Source organism: Physcomitrium patens, chromosome 6 (assembly GCF_059467195.1).
Source record: "Physcomitrium patens ecotype Gransden chromosome 6, ASM5946719v1, whole genome shotgun sequence".
NCBI classification, from domain to species: domain Eukaryota; kingdom Viridiplantae; phylum Streptophyta; class Bryopsida; order Funariales; family Funariaceae; genus Physcomitrium; species Physcomitrium patens.
In genome coordinates, this window is record NC_143415.1 from 12,642,607 (window position 1) to 12,665,353 (window position 22,747).

Here is a 22,747-nt window from a genome sequence, read left to right on the forward strand (position 1 = left end):
TTATGATTTTTTCTTTTATTTTAAATAATTTAATAAATCTATAAGTCAAATTAAAAGAAGATAATATATAACCTCTAATATTAAATAAAAATTTCTATAAATAGGAATGATCTATATTCTTTAAATAAAAATCAATGCTAAAAAACTAAATTGTTTGTTTTAAGGTAGATAGTCTATTACTTTTAAAATATAATATTAGAAGCAAAGTAATCTACTCACTTCTAAAACAAGATAGGAATAATAAGTTAGCACTCTTGTCAAACTATCAATGATATGAATGTTGAAGAAAGAAAATATCAATATATTCTTGTGTCACTTGCAAAGACTAAAAAATCCTTTAAAAATGGTAATATATTGAATTAGAATGACTATTGCCAAAAATAAAAAGACCAAAAAGTCTTAAAACAAGACTAAGGATTAAAAAGGCATTGACAAGAGCAAAAGAATTCACTCTTGCCTCCATATATACTATCTAATTAGAAGTCATATAGCGAAATTCTATAAGACCTCCAACATATATTAATTTTGTAAAGCATATCCTAATTTGCACTGTAAGTTTTTTTTATATGTGCACCACATAGTTAGCTTGTTCTACAAGCTATCAACATGTGTGATATGTAGTTAATTTATTGACCAAGTTTTTAACCTACAAACAATTGCAAATACATGTAAAGTCAAAATTGTATCTATGAAGCTTATAGGAAGCTTTTTTAGAAGATATTATGAAATTAATCTACTTTTACATATTTTTATCTAATCATATAGATAATTATTGGAATAAATATGTGTGTCTATGATAAGTTGTTTCATAAAATATGTTTTTAGTATTTTTAGAAGGTTTTTTTTGTTTTCTTTTTAAAATTATTAAATTTATTACAAATTTTGATATTGGAATAATACTTATTTTAATTTATTTTGTACCATAATGATGATATAGGTTAAAGAATAATTTTTTAAAAAATAATATGGCTTTTATGTATATATTAAAAATATGTAAATTTATAAATATTAAGGTATTTTTTTATTATTATTTATTTTCTAATTTCAAACAATACATACTTCAAAGCAAGTCAATATTAAAGTGGCATGGAGGCATTAGCATTATAATATATATATATATATATATATATATTTCTAAATATATGTGATTATTTTATATTTAAATATAATAATAAATTTCCATAGCTTCTTTATCCAATTCGAATTATTGATGATTCGATACAAAGTTTATAGTACAGAATGAATGGGTCATAAAGCACATTCCGAATTAGTTTTAAAAAACTAAAAAAAATTAACTTAAAAGTAAAATTTAAGAAATTAACTAAAAAACTTAAGGATTATATATTAAGTAACACGCATCTTTATTTTTCAAATCCAAAAAAATAAGATTTTCAATATTATTTATGTTCATTGCATACAAACATTTGTCCATATTCCATCATATTAATAAATTCATGCACTGTTTTCATAGAAATGTAATTAAGCATGCAAAGAAAAATAGAAATTAAAGAAGAGAAATAGACCTAATCGTATTCAATTTCTTTTGAATAAATTATGCTTGTACTAAGATACTTTATGCATGCTTCATAAATTACTTGCAATCAAGAATTCAAAAGTCGGAATGAATGGGTCATAAAGCACAAATATTGCACACCATGGCTCCAATACTTTCTTCTTTACAAAAGTGAAATATCCAAAAAAATATATCTTCAGAAAGAAAAAAAGAAAAAAAGAAAAAGAAAAACGTTCCTCCTCCTTTTAGATAATATTTTCTGCAAAAGAACAAAAACTTAGAGAAAGCCTTTCTTTCCCTGTAAGATTCTTTGGAATTCAACCTCCTGCCCATTCCCCTAATTTAACGCCCTCCCATTGAACAAAATCAATTAAAACCCTAAAACTGTATACTAGTCACCACCCTCCTCCACTCTGAAGACGAATTATACATTTAGAAACGGGCTTGGAAACAGTTTGTTTGCACATGGATGGCGGTTTGGTGACCGTTTTTGACTACGTCAGCAGAAAGCTCATGGAAGCATCCTTTAGAACCCTTGTGGGAGGCTATTTCAAGCCTGCCTGACTTGACCCACATTGACATGAAAAGAATAACCAAAAAAAGAAGGAATAAGGAATCAGCCAAAAGGGAATTTTGCAAGCTAAATATGAAGGCTGACACCGGCTCTACACAACCTGGACCAAGCTTTTCCCTTAACAAAGTGTTATCTCGCACATGAGTATTTATTGATAATGATAGGTGAAGGTAAGATCTTGCCTACAAGTTAAATGAATAAATAAACAAATCTTTTTAAACCTTTCCTTTCTCTCTGGTATCTGAACCACCCACTTCCTCAGTACCTCACAACTGCACTATTTCAATCACCCACTCTACAACTTGCACAATAAATTGTTTTCTGTTCATGATGTGCGGAGATTTCACTTCTCCTTGTAAAGAGATCCCGCTCGTTGTCAAATTCTGTGCCTGCTCTCTGATTAGCAATGTAAAGTGTTGCATGCTTAATGCAACACATAATTGGCCTCTTAGCAGGGAATGAGGCAGCAGCATCGTCTTAAATAAGCTTCCTTGCCATATCCGGACTGTTTCAAACTGTGTGGATGTTGTTCTCGGCGCTGGTTGAGAGGGTGTGGGTGGAAGGTTTTACCTCAGCCGGTTGGAGGATCTGGAACAGGGTTGGGTGCCCGATCTGAAGGGAAGATTTCCATGAATTCCACGGTCTGTAACAGCAGCTTTTTTGTTAGAGGCAGCGGATGCAAGCCAAGTTTAATGCGATGTGAGTGCAACGAACGTGGACACTGTGTTTACGAGATTTAGGGATTCACCAACTTTGCCGACAGTTTTACAACATGAAAGGGTAGGGATATTGCGGTGGGAATCTCGGAGGTAGTAAAAGTGTGCGTACCGCATTGACAATGGATTCCCCCAGCCTCATGGACAAGTCGAATAATTGCTTGAAGCTCACATTCTGGATTCTCTCGCCATGGATGCTGCAGAATATGAATCACAGGGTTCATTGTTGTAAAACCGTCAAGGATGCGGTATGGTGGGCTGAGGGTTTAAGGAAATGCGTACGTGATATAGTTGGCACGTCTGAGGGCACATAAAGTTGTTGCAGTGAATAGGCATAACTGCACTCCATGCACTATAAATCCTATTGCAATATCAACGAGCAGAGCTATTTTGGATAATCTTTTAAGTTCCTGAACTGCTGTGATGGATTTGGCGAGGTTTCTCGCTCTCTTTCTCTATCCTGAGCTCAAACTCTCCAGAAAGTAGCAATCTGTGCCGAACTCGGATCAGCTTGCCCTAATTCCTTGTATTCGCCCAGACAATGTGTTTTTTTTTTAAAGATTGATTGACTCAAGCATCGACACTTCCACTGGCGTTAGTTAGGTGAGCAATTTCCACAGAAACAGCCTTCACATGTGTGGAAGTGAACATCTAAAACTCAAACGACGTCACGTTAAGGATGTGAAGAATCACGTTGCTTGACTCACTCTCGTCAGGCAGTCCAGATAAGCAAGTTCAAAACCTAACTGGCTTAAAATGAACAAGTTTCTACGCTGTAGCGAATTTTCTGAAGATACGGAAATCATCGCAGAGTCTGCAAAAATGAGGTTCGTATGCAGAGTTCCCTCTCTTCTCCTTTCTCTCTGTGTACATTGGGTTCAATTAGAGACGGAAGTGTAGGATTTCTATAGCAAACCATGTGAAATGTTGGAGTCAGCAGTACGAAATGAGACCGCATGCACAAGCCTATTGCCCCTGCAGTTATCGATTACGCTATCTAACAGATGTATTAGAAAAATTGAGAAGCTGCCTGATGTTCATACAGTTGAGAAGAAAACGACTTTTTTTCCTCTGGCGCACATTTGTCTTTCCTATTGACGATCGATATTCAATCCTTACTTACTTTGGGTGAGGATACCAACTAATTGTATAAGTTGGAATTTCAATGCATCGGGATTGTGAGCATGATTCTTCGAGCACAACTCGCACCAGATCTTAACAAACAAATCATTCTCGTCACCTGCGGACGATGACAGTTAAGCAAGTGATTCCAAATAAGCGTAATGTAAGCTACCAGGTCTGTGAGGCAGCCACTTATGAGCCCTTTCTCAGTCGCTCCTTGGTTCTTTGCTTTCTGAAATGAACCACCGATATAATGTGAAACCTTTATGAATTAGCCTCCATTTACATGCGGACAAGCAGCTTGCAAGTTCTGTGAGCATTGTGTTCCCATTGTTACACTCCCTCATACTAATGTCGAACTACTTTTATCCGACGTGACGATGCCAAGAATGAGGAGCATATACCAATAACTGAGAAGATTTCTTGCGGCTCTCTGAATGGCAATTTCTAATCAGCCTTCTCCAGAAGTATGAATAATGACGAGCTGCCTCGTCGACAACGTCAGATGTCGCCGACGTTGAGTGTTCAGTCCATCTGGACTTAAGTAGCTTTGATGTCCATGTTCGAGTCGCCGCTGGGCTACAAATGCAGAGATTATCAAACTAGACGCAACTTACATTGAAGGTCATTATAATCTCTGCTATGGATCCGAAGTGATTCTACTCCGCTTTGAATCTTTGCTGCTTGTTCGACTTGACATTCAGATGTAAATCTTTTCTAATAGCAATGTCCTGCTGCTGTTTCCTGCACAAAAAGCTTGTTCATTGTCATGAGTACACGATTCATCTGTTTGTGTACTTTTCCAATCCTTCTAATCCAGGTCGGGTAAACTCATGAAGCAAGTTTCAGAGACATAATCCGACTCCATATCTGATTCGAAGGGAAACAAATCCTAGTGTTCGGCATCTCATGTCCTTGCTCACGGCAAGTTAAGGTAAAGCGGGTTGTATTTCCTTCGGATCATTCTTCAACACAAACGGATTAAAAACCTGAGAGTCTTCGTGACCACAAGAATTTATCCAATCTAGTTTTAGTCCAGAACCCATCGTCTGTCAGCTTCATATCTGCAATCTCTCCACTCACTCACTGCATCTGCTTGTGAGAACAAGCGCCTGCTGATCATTGCGTTTGAAGCTTTATCTGCTAATTCATCAAAGACCAAAGTACTGGAAAGAGAAAGCTGATGCCAATCGAGATGACAGTACTCCACTGTCCAATCTGGACAAGTAAAGTAAACTTCTAACACGTTTTGAATGTCCTAAACAACTTTCCAACAACTTGCATCCATTAAATCTATTCTCTTCTCATCAATATATCCTCCATCTCTGTCTTCATGTAGGCCAAGCCCTCCTTCTTTGTTAAATATGTAGAACTTATTAACAAAGGAAAATACTAGCCCTTTACTTCACTGAAGAAACATGAACAGTTCGATCATCTTAAGTACTAATGAAACAGTAACCGCCAATGTCGAGATAACGAACAGAACCTGGAAAGGTAGGTTGCCTACAAATGAGACTATGATGCCACAGGGGCTGCTTTTATCAACACCCTCCCTCAGTGCCTGTGCGGGACTATTCTTCTATGTCAATGGAGGGACCACGCTGGATAACTCACAAGTTTTTTGAGATGGTTCTTTAAGTAGAATTTTCCTTGTTGCTGTATGGGCCATGTCGGTTTTATTCTTGCGATTGTTTAGGAGCGACTAATTTTTCCTAGATCTGAGGGTTTGGAGGAGATTCCGTCGGAGAATTTTGCTGGAACGTCTTCTGAATCTCAGAACCCCTTTGCCGCTGTTCGTGAGAGGAAGCCTTTGGTTTGTCAACATTCAAAGTTCTATGCCGTCCGTCGAGGATATCGTCCTGGAGTGTACGTTTCTTGGAGAGAATGCGAAAGGGAGATGAAAGGGTCCTGTGGAGCGGAATTCAAATCCTCTTGAAACAGGGAGGAGGCGGAGAATTTTTGTTCTAGAACTTGAATCTGACTGCTCCTAGTAATGTTTACTGCTAGAGTTCTACGAGACTAGCTGTTCTAATGGTGAGGCGCCTACTAGCTTGGCACTTACCAAGTGTAATTTAGATCTGAATTTTTCAAATAAACTTTTGTCTACTGGTTTTATGAGCAAATCAGCAAGTTGTTTGTGTGACCGTTGGAAAAAACCTGGATTTCCTTGCTTTCGATTTTCTCTCTCGAGTAGTGGTAGTGCGCCGATATGTGTTTCGTACGCTGGTGAAATACGGGGTTGTGAACCAATTTGATGGCGCTTTCGTTATCACAGTAGTAACTGTAGGTTTCTCTAGTAGTGAGTTGATCTAGACCGATTCCCTCGTTGCATCCGACAATGAGTGGTATTCGGCTTCTGTGCCAGGTAGTGCGACGGTTGGTTGACGCTTTGAGTGCCATGTGATCGGGCTGCTCCCGAGTTGAAAAATAAATCTAGTTGTGGATCTACCATTTTTCAATGTCACCTGCATAATCTGAGTCTACGTGACCCGTGAGTGTTGATTTCTCCCCTTTCACGAACAATATTCCGTGATCCCTTGTTCCGCTCAGATATCTCCAGATTCTTTTGACTCCCTTCAGGTGAGAGGTTTGGGGTCGTTGCATAAACCAGCTGCATATACCTACCGCTAGGCTGATGTCGTAGCGGGTGTGGGTGAGTTGGATCAGCTTTCCTACATGCTTTCGATTTAAGGTTGGATCGACTTCATCTTCTCCTGTGTCAAGCATGAGTCTCGGTTTGTCAATCATTGGTGTTGATACTGGCTGGCTATCGCTTAGGCTGAAGGTGTCGAGGCACTGTTCTATGTAGCAATTTTAGGAAATGAATCTGCCATCTTCCACTGTTTGAAATTCTGATGCGAGGTATACAACTCCCGGTCCCTCCCCAAGTGATGACATCTGAAGTGAGTCTCGAGTTGAGATCTAAAGTTCTGGATCCAATCTGGGCAGCTACTGGTGAAGAGAAGGTCATTGACGTAGGGCAAAAGAGTCAGTACTGCAGACTAGATCTTACTGCAGACCTGCTGCCTCGGTGAATGATTCGGGCTTAAGGAGAATGGTGGCGCTTCCGACGTAGTAATCATCCCACCAGGCCGATGTTGTCTTGCGACGACTAGTGAATGGTTCTAGTTTGCAATTCAGCGTTTCTGGATCATTTGGTTGGACGCTGTCATGGTGCGAATGTGGAGGCGCGCAAGTTTCTTGGGAGCTGAGGGGCGGCGTCGAAGTCGGCACCCGGTGCGAGGTTGTCTATTCAATAGTACAGTCGTTAGGGGTCATATCTTTTGATTTCTCGTGGGGACATATAGGTTGTTGAATCTGAAGTTGGTCAGGTTCTAGAGTCGGATTTTCTGATGAGATTCTTACTTCTGCGGGGAATGTCTCGTTTGTTCCTGCAGTGGAGTTGGGCACATTGGGGATGGTGAGTGCCACCGATGAAGGAACCCGTTCCTCGGGTATGATGTGCATCGTCGCTGTTATGTCTTGATGTTCAGTGTTTTTTGATGTTGTGATGAGATGGCGGGATTCGTCGAATGTGACATACCTTGTTACTGTGACTTTTTGAGTCTCTGGATCAAGCACCCTGTGGGCTTTGGCCGATTCGTCATAGCCGAGAAACACTGTGAGTTTGGCGTTCGGTTGCAACTTATTTCGATGAGTCTTGTCGATGTGGATGTGTGCTAGGCACCCAAACTTTCGCAGATGTGAGATGCTTGGCTTGATTTTGAAGAAAATCTCATCCGGTGACGTGCCGAAGTTGGATCTAGTGGGTGATCTGTTCATGATGTAGACCGGGGTTTTCGCGGCTTCCGCCCAAAGATCAAGAGACACCTTTGCTGCGAATAGCAACAGCGGATCTTTTCCAATATAGCTTTGTTCTTTCTCTCCGCAACGCCATTCTGTTACGGTGTTTGCAGAGCAGAGAACTGCCGCTTGATCCCATATTTTTCACAAAACCTAGTGAAGTGGAGAGATCGGTACTCCCCTCCATTGTCGGAGCGGAGAGTGCTGATCCGAAGGCCTGTTTGATTTTTAAACACACCGAATTTTTCGAGTGTTTCGCTCTTATTTTTTAGAAAATAAATCCATGTCTTCCGGCTGTAGTCATCCGTGAATGTTCGAAAGTAGAGTACTCCTCCCATGGAAGGTTTCGGTAAAGAGCCGCAGAGATCTGAATGAATGATCTATATTCTGCAACCTTCGGAATTGCAAGTCTAGTATGCTAACTAGTCTAACAAGTCTCGCAGATTTCCTTCACAGGCGGAAGTGTTGGCATCTCATCAGATTGCTTGCTCATGTGGGCGAGCGTGTCGTAATTTAAATGGCCGAGACGCCTATGCCATAATCTGGCGGTGTCTCGGTTGTTTTCTTCTCCTGCTGTTTGAGATGACATTGCGTTCGTGATCACTGAATGGGTTTCACTTGATATCTCCCCGGTAAAAAGAGGGGCTTCAATGTTGTGGGCTTCCAAACTGTTGGCGAAAGAGGAGAACTTGTACAACCCTGTCTTCGGATCCCTACTACCTACTGCGACGGTTTTTCATGGCTTTTTCAACGTTAGTACCAAGCACATTGATTTAGTGAATAAAACAAGATTTCCAGAATCCGTTATCTGTCCTATTGATAACAGATTCTCATTGAGCCCTGACACATAACGAACATCCTTAATCGTCTGTATTTCACCATTCGGCATCGGAATCTCAACACTTCCTCTGACTTGTATCACATGGTCGTGGCCCGAAGCCGATGTCACAATGCTATGTGATCTGTCTTGTTCTAAATTGGTAAACATGTCCGGATTGTTCGCGAAATGGCGAGATGCGCTAGAGTCAAGCACCCACTCATGGTTTTGATTTGTGTCCACTGCCCGAGCTGCCAGGGCCGCTTCAATGCTTTCGTCTGAGAAAGATAGATCCTCTCCCAACGTGTCATATACTAGGTTGCCTTCGTTAGATCTTCCTGAAAATGGTGTATATGATTTTTGGAAGTTTGAAGGAAGAGGTGCCGGGGCAGTGCATACCTTTGCGAAGTGCCCCGATTCTCCGCATCAGTTACACAGATCTGAGCTTGTGTAGCTTGCTCGAATGCCATTTCTTCTTTGAAAGTTTTGATAAGTTCCCCGACCGGTGTTGGAGAATCGTCCTCTGATAATGTTACGAATTCTCATTACAAGTACTTCCTCTTGGGTTGTTCCTTGCAGTAATTTGAGGTTGGTTTCTTCGAGGTGCAACCTGCTGAACAATTCAGAAATACTGGGGATTGTTTTCTCATTTTGAATAACTCAAACTAGAAATATCATTGATTTTTTATTAATTAAGATATCAATACCAATTAATACAAAAATGGTCATTTTTCATACCAATTAAATGATGAATACATTTCTCTTTATGATGTATAAATAAGACATCTAAGCTAATAAAATGATTTTCTTGAAAACATATATAAAAGTATATAAGTCATCATATTAAGATACTTTTTTTTATTTATATTAAATTTATCCATTTAAAGCATGCAAAAAAAATAATCTAAATACATTTATAATTTTTTTAATAAACTATGATAAAAAAAAAAAAAAAAAAAAAAAAACTATTAATTGAACTAAATTATAGAAAAATTTCTACAATACTTATAACATCAAAGTTTAAATAATCAATATATGCATTTAAATGATGTGATGGAGTGGAGCACAAAATGAAGATATAAAGCACAATTAATAAGAATGAGTAATTTGATAAAGCATGGACATGGTTCTACTTCACAATAAGCAAAGAAAACAAATGCAGCCATATCAGATCTCATTTGAAGAAAAATTAGTCACTTATCTTATTACTCTTTTTTAACAATCATTACTTTCCTTCATGGCTTAACTTGCACACATTTGTGTTATTGTTCTTTATTGATGCATATATACACAACTATCATCAATTGTTTATTATTCTCGTAGAAGATATTTATCTATTCTTATACAAATTATAGTTCGGTGGATTGCACTTTGAAATAGAACAAGATAAGAATATTTATTTTTAAATATTTTTATATATGTAAGGTATCAAATTTATCTATTTTTAGAATATTAAAGACATGAATCTCAAAAAAAAACTCAATATACTCTTGTATCATTCAAAAAGAATAGATATTTATTTAAAACTAATATAATATTAAAATTAGAATAACTATTGACAAAAATTAAGAAGATTAGAAAGTCTTGAAATAAGACTAAGGACTAGAAAGGCATTGATAAAAATGAAGAAGGCTTCATTCTTACCTCTGTATACACTATCTAATTAGGAGCTATATGGCAATGTCCTAGAGGACCTTTGACACATGTCCAACTTGCAAGACACATGTCTAACTTATAAGACAAGTTTTTTATATGTATACTATATATTAAACTTGTACTAGAAGCTACTAACATGTGTAACATGTAGTTAATTTGTTGGCTAAGTTTTTAACCTATCAATCAACTACAAACACATCTAAAATTAAATTTGTGTCTATGAAGTTTCTTAGAAGTTTTTCCATAAGATATTATTAAATCAACCTACATTTATCCTCAATCTAAGACTTCTTATCTTACTAATTGTATATATCTATGACATTGAGTATTTTTATTTTTATTTTTTTTTAAGTTTTCATTATTATTAATTTTTTTTATTTTTAATGAATATCCAAGAAGAGCATAAAGCTTCTTAAGTTTAATATGCTTGCTTTAGTCATGATTCTTAGGAGATTTTTTTTTTATGCTCTTTTAATGGAACAATCTCTTTGCTTAGATGGTAATGTTTAGAAGGTCTTAAAAAGTAAATATGCATATTGTTGTAACTCAATGTTGCATCTTTTGGTGAAAGATAGAATTTATGAAAAATGGTTGTTATATTATAGACTAGTGTGTTGATTTATTAAGATTTTACTTAGTATTGCTTATTATTTAAGCCAAGTGGAAGGTTTAAATTAAAGATGGAACTAGAAAAGGTCGTGAAGTTATAATCTCTATAGTTTAAGATTTTCTCTTATTATCATAAAAGAATTATAAATTTGACATATTTTAATTCAAATAAAATGAGAATATATTAAATTAAAGCAAAAGAAGACTAAATCTTTATAATAGTGTGGATAAAGCTTCTTGTTAAAGAAAATTTGTCTATTGCATTTTCTTCTTTTTTTCTTTTTTTTTTTTTAGAAAAAAATGTTGTATTATTAGGTCTTTTGGAACTTGTGGAACTACAAATTGGAATTCAAATCTTAAAACTATATATATTATTTTATTCAAGAATCATAATTAAATTGTTATTATATAATATATTGTAGATACAATTGGAAACAAATGTATCAAATAAAAATCCTTAAAGTAATAATTAAATTTAAGTGACTGTTTAAATGTTATTGCCATGTATTTTTATTATTTTATATTTTTATTAGAGATAAGTAAAAATGATATTATTTAATAGAATATTTTTTATCTAATTAGAATGATAATATTTTTAATATTTTAGATAAAATTAGAATATTAATTACATGTATTTAAATAAAGGTTATACAATTATCTAAAATATGAATTATTATTATTATTATTATTATTATTAAAAATATGATATGTTGATGGTTATATTTTTTTGACATGACAAACAGATAAAAATTGAATTCATAAATAAAAATAGTAATTGTAATGTTTTTAGTGGTTTCAAATTGTACTACTATTATTTTAGTTTGATTGAAAAAAATTTAATAATTTATTGATGTAAAAAGGATACAAATTGTTATTATGATAATATATTATATTTTTAACTATCAAATAAACATTAGGTACTTTTAAAGAATCCATGATGGTCAATCTTATGGAAATATTTATAAAATACATATCAATGATATGGTGGACTTTTATTGGTTGTACAACAAAAAGTTCTTATTTTTTGCTATGATGCAACAATCCTATTGAAGATATTGAAGTAGCATCACAAACTAAAGATGTTGATATCAAACATATTTTAGGTTATTTTCAAATCTACTTTGAAAAAATAGAGGTTTTATTAAAAATTAATGAATAAATCTTTGCAAAATATTTTATATGTTATAATTTTTTAAAAAATTTAATGACCAACAACAAAAATTATTTTGAAGGAAAGACTTTATTTACTAAATTCTATATTATAATAGATAAAATTTATGCATTGATAAGAAATTGTGGAAAAAATCATTAGTGTCATGCAACTATCTTTTAGTTGAAAAATAAAGAAGTAATTTTAGAATTAATTTTAGATTTAAATGATTGTGATGATATAACATATGTTGTTCTTTTAAATTATTATTCAAATAACTTTGAAGTGAATACACATATTAGTTTCAATGTTGTTACATTTAAAGAAGTTGAAGATAATGATAAGATTTTACATAAAATATTAAATAATATAATTAGAGATATTTCTTATAAAAAATATAAATTAAAAAAATATTCATTACAAAAACTAAAAAGACTCAAATTATGTAGAAGGTGGAAAGACAAATTCTTTGGAGCCATTACATGATGTCAAAAGCTTATAACTTTTAAAATGTGTTGATAAAGGATTTTATAGAGAAATTTTTAAATCTAAGTGGTTGAGATTTTTTTGTGCTATAAAATGACTAGATGTTATATAGAATGAATACTTTGACAAAAGAGTTGGTATCTTAGCTCAATTTTACTTTTTTAATATTATAAATTGTTTTGGAGCAATAAAAGATGATACTTTTAGAAGTAATAAATTTCTTAAATTAAATCCAAGAATTGGAGAATTTTTTTTAGTAATTGAATTGATGCAAATAAGTTTAAATAATAATTTAAAAGAAAAAAGATCAATATTATATATTTTTCTTAGTAATAATTTTTATTAAATTACAAAAGCATTATGTTACTTCTATAACATTGTTTTATTTATGCAACTGCTATCTATCACTTATTTTAAGCTACTACTAGATTTTAAAAATAATATAATAGTTTTCATCATTTATTTGAATAAAAAAATATAGATATTATTATTTTTTAATATTCATACAATTACACAATTTATATTTAAGATAAAATTCAATTAAAATTTGGATTAGTTTATAAACTATTGCAAAAAAAATTTTAAGGCTTTTAGTAATAAATTAAAAAAAAATTAAGATTCTTTAAAGATATATAAATATTTAAAGAATAATTCATAGATTATTTCTATTGTATAAAGATTTTTGTAGCCTCAATATATTGATAATAAAAATACTAATTCTTTATCATAGATATTTTTGCTTATTAATTGATCTAAATAAGTTAAATTTTATATAAAAGTAAATCTTAAGTTTATTCTAAACTTAAAAACAAAATATAAATTCTAAACTAAGTAAAAATATCGAAATATAATTTTACACCTATTTGCCTTATAATACTTTAGCTATTTTGTAGAATTTAATTAATGATATATTTTATAAATATAAAAAAATTAATATATTTAAAGTAAATTATCTATTCTAAAAATATAAAAAATAATAAAAAATAATTTAAATTTTTTTAATGTATTTTTGAAATTGATTAAAAAAATTAAAATAAAATTAATATAAAAAAATATATTTTATGTAATAAGAATTTTTAAAGCTATTTTTTATTAAAAAAATGCATGAAATTTATTAAATTTATATGTAAGAAATTACAATTTTATTATAATTCGATTTAACTAATACAATATATATATATATATATATATATATATATAGTGACTCAAAAAATTGTTTCAATATTGACATATTTTAGAAAGAATAGTGTAATACAGATGAATTGTAGTGAATAATGACATGTGGTTTGTATAGAAAATAAAGTACTCTTTTATGGCTACTAAATGAGTCTAGGTTGAAAAAAATCCATTGGATAGTTGTAGAGTTATGACCAATTCAATTTGAAATAGTATAAAAATATTTTTTTGAATGTGATATCCAATTATATATCAATACTTTGTAGGACCTCCTTTGGCCTTAATAACTGCTTCCAACCTCCTAAGCGTACTTTCTATTAACTTTTGGTACAAAACTACTTCAATATTATTTCATTCTATAGCTATTCTTTCCTATAACTCTCAAGCTTCTTTTGGTTTTATCTTCTAGGTATTGAGCTAGCGTTTGAGGTGCTCTCAAAGATGTTCAATGGAATTAAGATTAGAAGACTAAGCACGCCAATCTACTACTTTAATCCTATGATGATTAAACCACTTCCATGTTAGTTTTGAGTTATGCATGGGGTCGTTATCTTGTTAAAAAATCACCTCTTCTTTATAAATGTGAGATTCTTCAATGCTAGGAAGTAGGTTTTTTTTAAGAATTTTCACAAATTGTTTGGCATCAATCTTTCCCTCAACTTCTGCCATCTTCCAAACTCTATTGCATTCTATATAACCTCATTCCATTATTCTTCCACCCCCATGCTTAACTATTTTTTGGATCTTATTGTTAAGCGAAAACTGACTTTTTGTTTTTACATCCACTTTCTACCATCTAACCTAAATCTGTTGATTTTGGTCTTATCTGATGAAATAATCTTCTTCCAATCCTCCATAGTTAATTTCTTATATTCCAGAGAAAAATTCAAGCATTGTTTCCAATAGTAAATAGATAGTAGTGGTTTTTTTTTTTTGTTTACCACAACTTTTATATTCCATTTCTTTAAAACATTTCGAATGGTTTGGATTGATACAAGATTACCGATAATATTATTAAGGTTTTTAGTAACCTCAATAATATTTTCAGCCTTTCTAATGTTAATTTGAAAAATGATTGCTCTTCATCTACTACAATGAGCTTCTTTGGTCTATCTAATTTAAGGTTCTTTCTATTAAAAGTGATCTTTTTTACTAGCCTAGAGATTGTAGCTCTACTATAGCCAAGTTCAGAAGCAATTTGGCTATAAGATTTTTGAAAATAAAGAAGAGCAAAGGTAATGTTGCCTTAGAGAGAGTAGAAAATAGATCTTATAGTTGTTCAAGGAATTGTCAAGGACACGAGAATTTGACAAAGAAATATGTCAAGCATAAAGAAAAAGAATGAGATTAATAACAAAGGTGGTTCCAAAGATTCATATTTATACTATAATAAAGATTACAAAAGTTTATGGTACTTTATATGGAAGTTTCTAGAAGTCTAAAGAGGCTTCTAGAAGCCTATGGAACTTTCTAAAAGATTATGGAAGATTCTATAAGTATCTAAAAGGTTCTAGAAATTTGTAGAAGATTCCAAAAGGTCATAAAATGTGGTAATTTGGAATACATTGGTGTTAAGAATTGTGATTAAGAATGGTGCTTTTATAGCTACTAGTAAGTATTAATGATTTCATTAAATTAGTAATAATATTATCATAGTAAATTTGATGATGATAGAATGTTGTAATATTAAGTAATTGATAGAATCCAAAAATAGAAAGATATATATATATATATATATATCCTATGAAGATATTTTTGGTTATAAGAATATTTAAAAAAAATGAAGGCATATGGTTTAATGTACATATGATTAAATATATATCTCTAAATTTATTAAATTACTTCAAATTTAATATTTATATGAAAATCTTAAATTGAAGTTACATTAAAATCTTAAAAGAACCTGATGTATTATTCAAAGGATTTAATTTTAATAAAAGAGATATTATTACAATACTAAAAATATAATTTATGAATGTACAATGTATTATTGTTATAACTTGGCATAATTTTAAATAAAATTTTAAAATTATTTATTTTTGTTAAATCATAATAATCTTGATAATGTATAATAATTTAATATAATTTCATAAATTTATAATTATTATTATATTTCTATAATTATATAATATTCAAATTTTTTCCTATCTAATGACAAAAAAATACTTTTTCTACATTAAAGATTATTTTATTTAATTTTAATAATATTTTAATTTAAGAAAAATGGTATTTTATTTATAATACTACAATAAACTGATAAATTATATAAAAAACCCAATATCTTAAAAAATCAATTGTAATATATTTTATCAATGTCATTTTAGTTGAAGATAATACAAATTAATAAGTTTTATAACTTCTATTAAAAGTAATATATTGAATACAATTACCTAATCAAATAAATAGATAATAAGCCTTTAAGTCCATTGTATGATCTTTTTTTTCTTATATAAAAAGCTTGTTGTCTAAAAAAAAAATTTATTTTTATTATAGATTACTAATTGTAATATAGTTTAATAAGAAAACACCTTATAGTACAGTAAATTGAAACAATTGCATGTTTTTAACTCAGATGTTCCAAAACCTGATTTTTAGTGAAATTATCTAAATTAATAAATCATAGTGGTGGCTATATATATATATATATATATATATATGTATGAGATTTTGGATGATTTATGTTTAAATTGTTTGTGGATTCATAATGTGATTTATTGATAACAAAAATATAACTTCATAAGTAAATCTAAAAAAAAAACACTTGAATATAAAGATAGCACAATTTTAAAAAAATTAGAATAATTTGCATTTATATATATATATATATATAAACTTTAAAAATTATTGAAATTAAAATTAATTTCTATATTAATTTAAGAGATTTAAATTCTAAAATATAAACATGATTTTGAAAGCATATGTCAAAAATTATTTTTTTCAATAATTCTCAAATTCTTATAATTCCAATTTTAAATTCTCAAATTTTAATTTTCAATTTTATATCTTAAGTTAAATCTAAAGATTTAATTTTGATTCAACCACAAACCTTGAAAAGTCAAGACTTAAATGTTCCAACAAAAAGAGATGAATGAATACAATTAAACTTTAAAAAAGGTAAATAGGTGGGTAGATGGAAAAACACATATAAATGGATATTATTTGGTAAAACAATATTCATTGATTTTGATGATTCATACAAGGCACACCATTTTCTTACCACAACAATTTACATGACTGAATTAAGGTTGACAAATGCAAATGGATGAAGGCCACACAGACTTTTTCTTTTGGCCCAGATGGGTGCAGCATGTGGATACCTGTTTTGTCTGTTCTTGTCAGTTCCATCTTGTTTTGCTATGCGTCCTGCTTAACGGAGTTTGCCGAGGCTCCTGCAGGACGGCGCGTTGATGGATCCATCAGATTTGTAATTCATATAATTATGCTCTAGGATCGTCTCAGCATTGCCGAAGATGAAGTAGGCGATGCCCTTGATGTAGCAGTCCTGGAAATACTGCCCAAGTATGTTGTGTCATGCCAAGCAGAGAAGCGACAGTGATAGATTTTCTCACTTATTGGGTGTGATATTTATTGCCTTGGCTTTGCCAGAGGCCTTGCTGATGCAACATTCTCCAAGGGATTGTCAAGTAGAACATTTCTACAGAGGTTGACGTCTCTGGCAGAAAATTTGACTACTGGAGAAATAATGCAGCAAGGCCTCAATGTGTAAATTCAGAATATGTCTTCCTCCTCCTCCTTTGGGTCCGCATTGCATCAGATTCCTTCGTCGTCAACTTCCTCCTCCTCTGGGTCCGCATCAGATGCTTCGCCGTCGTCGTCTTCCTCATCCTCCTCGCCCTAGTTCTTCCTTGATGTTATCTAGATTGTAAGTTTTGTTGTTGACTGTGATCAGCGCGTCAGGGTTGTTGTTGTTGTTGTTTTTTTTTTTTTTTTCTTTTTTTTTTTGAATGAATTGGTGGACTCGCTTTGTTTGGAGCGACGATCAGTGGTTCTGATTAAAGCCTCTGCAGCCAAGGCATTGATCGAGTGAACCTGGTGGACGTCAAAGAATTCGAATTTAAAGGCGTGCCTTGTTACTAGCGTGGTGTAAGCCGAAGACGGACAGAACTGCGGTTTTCGTTTTGTTTCTTAAGTGTTCTTATTTAATTTTTGGAGTTTCCAATGCCGTTGTGCTCATCGCTGGAAGCAGTGAGCGATCGGTGCAGGGGTGAAGTGGATCGACCAAGGCCTAAATGGTTAGCTTAGTCGATTGTCTACCCTCCTCGTTGTCGATACCTTGTACGTGAAGCAGTGGCGAGAATCTAGAGTCTAGACATTTACCGATCTCATCCTTTGAATGAGAAGATCCTCGTAGGGATGCTGTGAATCCTACATGTGAGCTGCTCATGTCAAGGAGTTAGTTAGATTCTGTGTGCCCTCGCTAACAGAAAGTCCCTGAGGGTTAGAGATCACATGTTCCCCGTCGAATATTAGGATAGCCGTAGAACTAGTCAGTGGTCACCGTCGACACTTGCATTGTGGTAAAAGTCGACCAAGCTCCAATCCACGCTGCCTTGGAGTAAACGTGAGGATTGGTTGCCCTCTCTCCGAAGTACAGGAAGGACTCCGAGCAGGATGGTTGAGTGGGAAGATTACAGACTAATATATACTTCTACACTTAAAGACAACAAATCATTGTTGTTTCAGAGGATTGGACTGCAACCATTGACAGGGAGTGTTCCTCGTGGTGGACTAGAATTGTTGCTCATACATCTTCGAGGTCCATCAGTCTTCGGAAAGACTCACAAGGTGAAGGCAACCTACTTGGATGGAGTTTAGGAGCTAAATGAATCCAGGTTAGAATTGAACTAGGTTAGGTAAAAGTTTGACGGAAATCCAATTGGATGAATTTTAATCACGGATGAACTTTTGAATGGATGAAATAAAAGTGGATGAGATAGTTGCGTGTATGAGTTGTCATTCGTGGATGAAAAATCATTCCCGGATGAAAACTCATTTGCAAGTTGTCTTTCGATGGAAATTAATTGAAGGTTTGTAAAAATAAATTATGGAAGGATTGGAAGCTTATGATTAATTTATATTGTATGCATGGTTGGTTGTGGATTGTTCTAGTATTAAATGGAGGTATTTCAACAAGTTTTAAGGAATCTTTGGTAAAAACTTAAATAAGAGATAAAAAAATTAGTAAAAATCTAGAATTAATTTCTGTAAGACATGAGAATTTTTGAGTTTTTATGTGGTATGTATAGTGTATGAATGTTCTTGTGTTCAATATACTTACCTAGAGAGATTAAGAAGGGATTTATTAGAACTTAAGCATTAAGATCAAATTAATAGAATACTTAAAGAACTAATAGTGGTAAATTAGAATAAACTACTACTATGGGGGTTTATTTTAGCTTATAGATTCTAGAAAAAATAGTATTATTACTGTAAGAATTGTATGTAAAGAAAAATATGTTTGTTAGATTATCATTGTATAGATTAATATGGATAGGACTTTTGGTTTGTACAATATCATATTGTGATAATTTTTGGCTAATGTTATCTTTTTATAATTGTATTAGGTATTAACTTTGTGAATATAATTTCAAAGATCATGGATTCATATTAGTTATTTAGCTATGTAATTATATGATTGATTTATTACTTTGGAATTGTTACATGACATAAGAGATAGATACTATAATAAAAAATTAGAAAAATATATAATAGACTAAGATTATAAAGAATGTTTGATGAGTGCTTTGAAGAATGCAATTATTGTAAATTAGGATTGAAGTCTTAAATCATTGTTAAGAATATTGAAAGTAAATAATTCATATCATTCCAAATTTTATAACAAGAGAATTTAGTTCTCCTTATTAGAATTTGCAGGTATGAACAATAAAGACATAAATTAGAGCTAATGTATTGTATTGGTTGTATAGTTGTAAAGAAAAATTTGGATACTTGTGCTTGCGACTATATTACAATATAGTAAATTTTTGGAAATTATTTACTAAGTATTTGCTAATGGTTTGGAGGTTTTTGAGGGATTTTCAAAGACAAGTGTTTTTAAGATTTTTGAACCAATATGATAGTCATATTTAAAACTTTAGAACTTCTACAAAAATGCAAGAGATTAATAAAGACATTTGAAAATAATGTGAAATCTATGTTGGAGAGATAAAGAATTTGTTGAAAAAAAAAGATATATTCAATAAAAATCAATATACAAGTATTTGCAAGAAACTTCATCTTGTTATGGATGTCTTTCAACATCTAATAACTCATAGCAACAATGGTTTGAAGTGTGGACTTATATTTTGTGAATTGTTTCTTATAGTAAAGAAAACTTATTTATTGATAAAGAATTATAGAAAATGTAATTGGTGCCAAGTAGCTATCTTCAAAGTGAAGAATAAAGAGATTTTTTAAGAATTGCTTAGAAATTTGAAGTATTGCTATGATATAGTAAGCGATATAATTTTGAAGAATAATCTAAACAAATTTTAAGGCTTTTCATCTACTATCTTTGATTTTGCTACCTTTGATGAAGTAAAAGGTGATGATAAAAGCTTATGTGACAAGTTGAATCATGCAATTGGAAATAATAACTTTACATAGTTTGAATTAGCAAATTATTTATTACAAAGATTGAAGAATTTGTGCCGCATAGAAGATGAAGAATTAGACATAATAGAACTTTCAATGAATATGAAACCTTTGCAAATCATGCAATTCTTAGGTGAAGGAAATTTTGGAAAAGTTTATAAATCTAATTAGTAGGGGCTTTTGTATGCAACTAAAAAGTTGGATGTTGCTTTTATCAAAGAAATAATCATTCTAGCTAGTTTCAACCATCCCAACATAATCAAATATTTCTTTTCTATAAATCCTGAAAATAATAAAATTAGAAAAATACTTAAACAATATGATACAAATCAAGAATTATATTTGGAAATAGAATTGAAACATATAAGTTTGAATCATATGTTGAAAGAAATAAAATCAATGTCACTTATATTTAATATTGATATTATTTGTCAAATTATAAAAGGCATATGTCACTTGTATAACATGAAAATTGCACATCAAGATCTAAAGTCTAATAATATATAAGTCAATATTATCAAGAATAAAATAATAAACAATCTTATTCAACATGCTATAATAAAGTTGATAGATTTTGGCATGTCTAAGGTGAATGTTGGAAGACATCCAAAATTTAGTGAAAATAGATATGCCTATGGTAGTATACAATACATGGTTTCAAAGGCACTAAGAAAAAAAATTTAAAGAACAAAGATGTGTCTTTTTAAATCAAATTTCTTTTCATTTGCAATAGTTTGTTCTTAGATTCTTTCAAAAAAAGATCCATTTGTTAGTATTTATTCTATGAAAGAGATATTGGAAAGAATGCAAAGAGATGAAAGACCAAAGCTTCTTTCAAATTGTCATGAATTGAACAAGTTCATTCAAGAGTGTTGGAATGAGAATCCTTCATATTGCCTAAACTTTGCAAATATTTGTAAAAAATTCATCATATCGAATAAGAAGATTTTAATTGGACAATTTTTAGTTAAACTACCATCTTTTGATGGAAGTTGGAACAACATGAACCAAAACATATATCCAAAATAAACATACTATACATCACCAATGATAAAGCTCTCTTGAATATTTATATATAGAAAGTATAGAATTAATTTGATTATTTTAATATTATTTATATACAAATTAAATATGTCATAATGATGATTATTTATTATAATATATTTAGTTTCTTACAACATATTAGGATAATTTAAAGTTGAAAAAAAATCAAAAAATCTAAATGAAGCACAAGAAATGTTAAAATTATTATTTATTAAAAAGAAGATCAATTAATCCTAAATAATGTGAAGGATCAAAATTAAATTGAAGTTATACCTATGGATGTTTTATGTACTAGTAATGGTAGCATATTGATTATAATAACTTGAAGTTAGAAATCAATGGAAAAATGTTCTATGATGATTTACAAAATAAATATAGAAGATCTTAATGAAGTTTTAAGTTTAGAATTTTTCAGCACTTATTCATGTAGATATCAAGAAAAGTTAGGTAGTGAACTATTTAACATATGCAAAAAAATTGTAAAAGCATGTAATGGCTTGGCTTTGAATTTAAAAGTGATGGATGCATTTTTAAGGAGATAGAATAGGATAAGATATTAGAAGCAAGCCTTACAAAGATTAAAAAGAAGAAGATATTTAGATAGAAATAAGGATCATAGTAACTATAAGATTTGGAATATTTTAAGAATAATCTTTGACAATTTAAAAGATGTTGAAAAGAATATATTTTTGGATATATATGTATATATATATATATATATATATATATATACATATATTTAGTAATGATGTATATCTATAAAATATGTTGAAAGAAAGAACATTACAAATATGGACTAAAAAAAAAAAAAATCAAAAGAAGATTTTATATTAGATACATTGATTCAAAAGTCATTAGTGAAGATAGATAAAGAAAGAGTTTTTAAGAATGCATGATCAACTACAAGGTATGGGTTGCAAGATTGTTGAAGTTCAAGAAGAATATATTCATATGCAAATTTGAAATATGAATATACAACCAATTCACAAATCATCAAATCAGATACTATATATTATTCTTATTTAAATGGCACTTATAAGACCAAAAAGTTTTATAATAATAAATATTTAAGGATAAAAGATGCTATTTTTGACAATAATGAGATAATATTTTATTATATATTTTTATTTTTTTGCAACAATATTATTAAAAAAAAGATTTTATATACTTAATATTTTAAAAATATATTTTTTAAAATTATTTATTTATTTGTATGGTGTTATTAAATAATTCGAAGGACTAATTTATACTAATCAAAACAACAATATACTTGACAAAGTTGAAAGTAATTGTTTTTCTTCTATTTGATTATTGAGCTATGATATTAATGAAAAATATTTATGTGAATTTAATGAATCATTTAGAACTTTAAATTTATTGATAAAAAAATGTTTTAAATTAAAATATCTTATACTGATCATATCAAATTCAAGACGATTCTACAAAAGCTCATTTGAAAAAGTAC

General features: G+C 31.0%; 2 long non-coding RNA genes across 7 annotated transcripts; one reads left to right on the plus strand and one right to left on the minus strand.

Moving 5' to 3' along the window:
• Positions 1–2,216: 2,216 nt before the first annotated feature.
• LOC149989159 (uncharacterized) lies at positions 2,217–3,420 on the minus strand. The gene is made up of 3 exons (XR_016503349.1): positions 3,086–3,420; positions 2,916–3,000; positions 2,217–2,730 (listed from the first exon to the last, which is right to left on the minus strand). It is a non-coding gene; the product is annotated as an uncharacterized LOC149989159 (long non-coding RNA).
• A 73-nt stretch (positions 3,421–3,493) lies between these two features.
• LOC149989160 (uncharacterized) lies at positions 3,494–8,296 on the plus strand. 6 transcript variants are annotated; one of them, XR_016503350.1, is made up of 4 exons: positions 3,604–4,549; positions 4,746–7,169; positions 7,324–7,380; positions 7,610–8,296. It is a non-coding gene; the product is annotated as an uncharacterized LOC149989160 (long non-coding RNA). The 6 variants fall into 6 exon arrangements; XR_016503351.1 differs by having other exon boundaries at positions 3,494–3,630; positions 3,849–4,549; positions 4,746–8,296; XR_016503355.1 differs by having other exon boundaries at positions 3,557–3,630; positions 3,808–4,549; positions 4,746–8,296.
• Positions 8,297–22,747: the final 14,451 nt, after the last annotated feature.